General features: G+C 35.0%; 1 long non-coding RNA gene across 1 annotated transcript; it reads right to left on the reverse strand.

Moving 5' to 3' along the window:
- Window positions 1-276: 276 nt before the first annotated feature.
- LOC109364063 lies at window positions 277-3,906 on the reverse strand. Its single transcript, XR_002110045.1, has 3 exons — window positions 3,758-3,906; window positions 2,247-2,355; window positions 277-676 (listed from the first exon to the last, which is right to left on the reverse strand). It is a non-coding gene; the product is annotated as an uncharacterized LOC109364063 (long non-coding RNA).
- Between the last annotated feature and the right edge of the window lie 3,081 nt (window positions 3,907-6,987).

Raw genomic sequence — 6,987 nt, forward strand, 5'->3', positions numbered from 1 at the left:
AAGGGTATGACCTGACTTTTATTTCTTTATAAAGGTCTGTGAGATTCTAGAAAAAAGAAATGCAAACTCTTCTGATGCAGAAGAGATATAATTGTATCTCCAAAGGGCTCCAAAGGGGTCATAGAAGACTGTTACAAGACAAAAATAATGGGAAGATAGACATAGAGAACATTTACTAAAAAATTGAAAGAATAGTGGCATAGTTAATGTTAATCAACATTTTTCTTGAACAAATAGGTTTTTTAAACTTGGGTTTCTGGTGTGGAAAATTAAGCAGATAATATGACTGTGTGGACATAATATCCTTCAGTATCTCTAAGGAATTTTTCGTATGTCAGTTTGCAACAGTGAGATATATATCCAGTCACATATCAAGTTTGCTTAATGGAGTAATGATAGAGCTCAGAAAACACTTTTAAAACACTGTTAGGGAACTCTCAGAGGAAAATTTGTCTCAGTGGGAGAAGCACATTGGCTCATCAATAACAGTGCAGTTACCTCAGCAGGCAGTAAGTCCTGGTCCCCAGATTAAGCCATGTGGATGGATGTGCTCATCATGCTTCTCTTTGGCCAAGAATCCTGTCTCACACTCTTCTGCTCACTGCTCAGGGTTCCCCAGTCAGAGAATTAATTTCCTCACAGAGGATCTCTTCATAGATGCGGTGATGGATGAGGGCTATGGCAAGAAACATAGAGAAAGATAAATCCTAAAATGTATTCTGCATGCTTACTAGCACTTTTGGCAGGGAGGGGAAACAATGTTGATATCAAAGGAAGCGATAGCAATTGTGTAGTAGCAAATAATTTGTTTGGATCACCTAGCGGTTTTGCACAATGCACACTGTGCCTTATTTAAAAGCAGGAAGACGTCTCCTAAAAGAAAGTGACTTTGCAGTGCAGAGGATTACAGTGCCAGCAGAACACAGCTATTACCATTATACTTAGAGCCCAGAGCGGCAAACGATATCCAGTACGACGAATAAGCAAGGAGAACACTTGTACAAAAAGAAAGGAGTTTCCCATCTCTCATGACATTATGTTGAGAGAAGGGGGAAAAAAAAAAATGGAAGAAAATGATTGAAAAGTTTGGAAAAGATTAAGATAATTAATTAAAACATGTAGTACAAAATCTATTAAGAGTATGCTACTCAAGGAAGTTTAAGTGAAGATTGAAAAGAGACCTGACTGAGGCTTATATAACAACATGAAAGTCATGTTTTTGAATGTGTTGGATCCATAATTCTACTACAGAACAGTATTAAGCTCTCGAATGTAGAAAGTAGATAAACATAAATAGGAAAAATACTAAGGAATTTGTAGTGTTTAACTCCTAGGAAATATTGAAATACTACCACACTTTTATGAAGACATATATTTAGAATATACAACTATATATATTACATGTATATATATACCTGTATATATAAAGAAAAATGTGTTCTTCTGAAAAGTTAACAGAGGCATAGTTAAATAATTGGGTCTGAACTGAGGCTAATGTGCCCTTAGCATTGAAAAGAAATATTTGAATCATGAAGGCAGGCCATTCTGCAAAGGAATAGCATAATATGAACAGGAGTAATGCTTTGAAATGCAGGGTTTATTACACGGTTTGTAGAAAACAAACTTCAATGGTAAGTCTTTGGAAAGCTGCGGTTGGAAGATAAAGTTTCTTCACAGCTATAAATATGTTAGAAGTTCCTTTGGCCTTCATGAGGTTTGACCTTTGAAACGTGTCATATCATTTTAAAACTGGGAGTTTGTCTCCTAGTCACTTCTTAATTATTTTCAAGCACTGCGCTTAAGCAGATCCTAAACTCTAAGTCTCCTTTTACAGTTACTACTACTAAACTTAGCTCAGACAAAATTTGCCCCATGAGTTCTTTATTAAAGCTGCAACAAGAGAGGTTTTATTGCAGCCAATCTAAAGAAACATTCCTGGATTGCAAATAAGTACTTATAAGGAAATACTATATAACAAGACCAGGTTTCCTCCTTATCACATATAGCAGCATTTGACATGTAGAGAGTGCACAGCCTGTTTCTAGATGTGCTCTCTACCGCTCCAAGAAAAAGAAAGCATGACAATAGTAAGATGATAGTATCTATATTACAGTATTTTCAAAAAATAATTCATTATTGCATAGCCAATTTTTTTTGCTTTTAGTACAGCATTATTACCAAACAAGTATCAAATAGAAATTAACTACTGAAAAATAAAAATTGCAAAATCAAATTCAAATACTCACTGAGCTGTGCATCAGCTGATATTACTGTGATCAGACTGAAGGGCTAAATCTTCACATGCAGAACTTCACAGTCAAAAGACAAACACTTGGAAAGGAATAGGTGTAATGTCTAGCAATAAAAGATAAGAAACCTCATTTGCTTGATTTTCAAATGCCATAATATGTTACTTTATTACAAGTGACTATATCTATTACAAATTTATACATAAATACAAAGCAGCTAACATTTTCACATTATGTTTAGAAACCCTAACCCTTCAACTCCCTTCCACCCTTTCTTGGGAGTTGGGGCAGAGTACTAAATGTAGGCCCCATGTATGGTGCCTGCAAAATGACACTCTGAACAAATACCTTTTCTGAGCCACTCAGTGTGGGGCTCACTCTTCTTCTACTGAAGTCAGTAATAAAACTGCACAGATTTCAGTGGGAACAAACTGAGGTCAGGATTTAGTGCTTTCAAAAGCTTTCTTCTTGACTACATTTCTTCTCAGTTTGTTGGTTTATTTTTAAATATTACCCAGATACCTAACTGTGTCCTTTACAGTTTTTTGGTAAGTTTGTTTTGGTGGTTGTTGTTTTGTTTTTTTTTTTTTCCATGAAAGTCAATATAGAAAAGGTACATTTGCACTATGTTCTGCTAAAAAATAATTTATAATTTTATCTCAGCATGACAACTGGTTTTTGCGACTTGGTCAAAAAAAGAAAAGACACGAAAATAAGAGTATTTTCCCTTACAACTATCAATTGTATGGGATAAATAAACACTATAAATTTACCTTTTAAGTTACCTAAAAACAACCTTAAAATATAGCTTCATCCACAAGAGACCATTCATTAAACTGAGATGTTTTGCTATATTTTGTACAAATAAAATAAGATAGTGTATTTTGCTATATTTGTAATTAACCTCATGCCCACAATGGCTATATAAGTAATCAGAAAAAAAATTCAAGTAATTCTTGGAAAGGCAGAAATAATAAATTACAAGTTACATGTATAGCACAAAGTGCTACATATTGGAAAATGTTATAAGTGATCATACCCAACCACCAAAGAAAGAAATAAAATAATAACATTAATAAACAAACAAAATAAAACAGACAGAAAAAGAAAACTCCTAACACAAAAATCTGTCAAAATGATGATTGAATGACCAGTTGCAGGTATGTTTCCACATTACTGGAGGACAGACATTGTGTGCATACCACTCCCTGCCACTGTATGGTAAGTTAAGTGCCACGATGCCTTAACTTATACCTCCAGGAAAACCGTACCAGATTTGCTGAGGCATCTACACAGTCTGCTTAAAAGAAGTTTGAATTCATATGGGTACTCAAGTTAACAAATAGAGCAAATAAATCAACGCTTCTGTTTAGTTTCCACTTCCAAAGCAGATAAAAAGCAAGTTCCTCTACTGGCATACTTCTCTAAAAAATTCAAGGAATTCTGAATCTTCCTTGAAATTAAAGTTGAGCCATAAAACATAAAATCAATGAAAAATGGTTACGTACAAGACTCATATCGAATTCACTGACTAACTAAATGCTTCACTGCATTACCACATACTCTGGGGACCTCCACTATGACCAGGTGAACTTCAGTGCTTCTATCATATTAACAGTCTTTAGTTACAGGAAAAGATAATGGCATAGTGCACCTGAGGTTGGCCTCAATCTAATTCCACTGATTGGAAAAAGCTGAAAGTTCTTCTGAAAAGCAGTAAAACTGCTGCATCAGGGAAAGTTATTTTAGATCTTGGTTCTAATTATCAGTGGGGCAACTTGTGACTGAGACACAATTAATAGAAATATTTTCAGAAGTTACTCACTTAAGAAATTAGTTTTCTATTTGCTGTTTTAATTATAGCCTTTCAATTGTGGTGTTTTTCTTTTTTTTTTTTTTAAGCCATTTGACACTGCTATTTAAATGCTGCCAGTATTTAATTACTCTTCCACCTCTTCCTAAGCACCAAACAACAATAGAATGTAAATTTCTTTTATCTTTTTCTTAACTTTAAGTGTCTGAAATATGTTGAGCTTAGAAGAAAAAGAAATTTCCTGTTTTTTGCAGACCGTATTTTAGAAAAGCTGCACTTTGATTTGTATTTTATTTGTGAGACTGTTGTTTCTTAAACATTTTGACTATTTCTCCCATTGCCTCTGGGAAGATGGCTAATCACTCTGGGGAAATCCAAAGATGCTCAGATTTCCCTTTTTCACTCCTTTGCTCTCCGAGATTACGTTCTTGCTTTGAACTAGTAGGTGTCAAACCATTTAGTTCATACCAGTATACACATCTGTTGCTATGCCCTCTCTACTGGGATGTTTGTGCTAGCCTTCTAGCTGCAATATCCCAAGTATTCATTCAATCTTTTTCTATCAAGTAAATACGTTTTTACAGTTCTGTCCTTCATAATTAAAAGAAACTTTTGTTTAAAGAAAATTGTGCCTTGGCAAATATGGACTTGCTGAACTGAAAAATCTCCCTCCAAGATATGTGTGCAGCCCCATTCACTCAGAGGACTCCAGAAGCCGAAACATGTTGAGCTGACATTTTAAGAGGAAATTGTTCTTTCATTGTGTCATTGCAGAGAAACATCAGCATGTACTTTGCCCAAATTTTTCTTATTCTGTTCAACTCTCAAAATCTCTAGCTTCTCATCTAAATCCTGCTTAATTATTTGCTACTGTTACAAACTTCTACAACTCTTAAACCTCATACCTGAAAGCACTACATAAAATGAATGAAATTTAGACTAAAAATAAATGTATAAAATGAGTTCATAGTAAAATACACACAAAACATAAAATCACATAGTGACACATAGGTAATTGTGTAGTTGTGAAAATAAGCAGTCCATTTTCCTACTGAAATTTTTAGCATTTCAGGCTTTGAGTTCACTTGAGAGCATACACAGCATTTTGGAATATGTTGAGGTTCCACCTATGGAATCCAGATATCTTCTGTGACTCTTCTAAGACTATATTTTCTGTGATCTTAAGCATAAACTCTGTAGCATTTTTAAGGTCAGGGATCTTTGGTTCAACTTCAGATTCAATCATGTAATATTGGCATGTAATAGTGTCCACTGGCACCACCTTCAGTTTTGTTGCACTGAAGTTAACAAGTATTTTCACATCTTCCTGTTCTCTTTCTGGACTCTTTTTTTACCTCTTGTTTTCTTTTTCCCCCCAAAATGGAAAGAGGAGGTAGGAGGTAGAAATGTTCAATTCAGCCATTGCCATGTCAAGGGAAAAGAAGCATTGTATACTTGCCACAAAAAAAAAAATATAGCATTATTCTTTGATTACTGACTGAAATATTATAACTTTTGTGCCATGAGGCATGAAACTCATCCTGTCAAAAGAATAGCACCTTCAGAGTAGAGTCACTAAATATTTATTTCAGTGGCAATGTTCTGTAAAGCTTCGACTGCTCAGATTGAGTGCTACTCCCAGACCTTTTCCTTTTTATTGATTATGTTACCATTTTTAACACTCTGCCTTCATAAATAGTCACCAGAGAGCATTCATTCAACACCCAGTGAAACTTTTGCATTGAGTAACATTATATTTGTACATGCATAAATCAGATGAACTGTCTTTATCCAGTTGGGGTCACAGAGCGTTCAACCCATGTTTGATACCACTCAGTCCCTTGAATGAACTCTCAAGGCAATACATGTTTTTCTGTCTTCCGGAAAGCTATTTTAAAAGCTTTCCAAGACCTGCTGAATTTCTTGTACCAGACCTATTACAGAAGTAAAAGTAAGGATGTAGAACAAACCACTTGGGGAAAAGAATGTGCTCAACTTATCTGCTGGACAGGAAATATGTCCGCTTTAAAAGACATGAAAATTTTGTTAGAGATGGATGAAGTAATTTTAACATGATGACATTTTCAGAAGGCAAACAATTTCACATCATGTGAAAAAGGATTAGAAAGTTTAAGTAAGTCGGGAAATAAGTTGGGAATCTTATGGAATTTGCCTTAGGATGTGAATTTCTAGTGGTCAGATTTGAAATGAGTTGTGAGCGAAAACTCTCCCTGAGTCACAGCAAGGCCTTGCACCTCTCCTATGTCTGTGACCAATGATCTGACCACTAACATGTACGTACTCGATGTAATTTTGATCAAATGCCATCAAAAATGTTTTTGTCCATCAAACTGGACTTTAAACACATGTTCAACTTGGTTTGCTTTTTAAACAAAAATATTTGCAAGAAGCTGCTTTCTTAAAGTGTGGAAGTAAAATAAATTCTGAGACTTACTGAAAGTGAATGTGAAGAGAGATTATTGCCCTCTGGGCAGCTCTAGAATTTAGTGTTGATAGTGCTAGTAGTAAAGAAGTAAGGACATATGTCAACCAAGGATTTGTATTTAACTCATCTGTCATCAACTTACTCGATGAGATCTGGTGTCTCACGTGAAAAATTGCTTAACTTTGCCTATAGTGATAAACTGCCTGCTTACCTCAGATAACCTTGGGGTCCACAGGATGGCACTGTGCCACAGAAGATGCAATCATCCTCAAGATGTTGAAATGAATACTTGAGATTATGATATGATTTCACTATGGGATTACATCAATTTATAATAATTCCCAATTGTAGATTGGGAAGAGAACTACTTCTTGGTGATAGTAGTTTCTCCTCCTTTTAAAAGTAATACATATGGCTGGATGTAATGCCCTTTTGGCACCTACTGTGAAGTGTCACTGAATGTAATAGATCACTTTTAT

This window comes from Meleagris gallopavo, chromosome Z (genome assembly GCF_000146605.3).
Source record: "Meleagris gallopavo isolate NT-WF06-2002-E0010 breed Aviagen turkey brand Nicholas breeding stock chromosome Z, Turkey_5.1, whole genome shotgun sequence".
Classification (NCBI taxonomy): domain Eukaryota; kingdom Metazoa; phylum Chordata; class Aves; order Galliformes; family Phasianidae; genus Meleagris; species Meleagris gallopavo.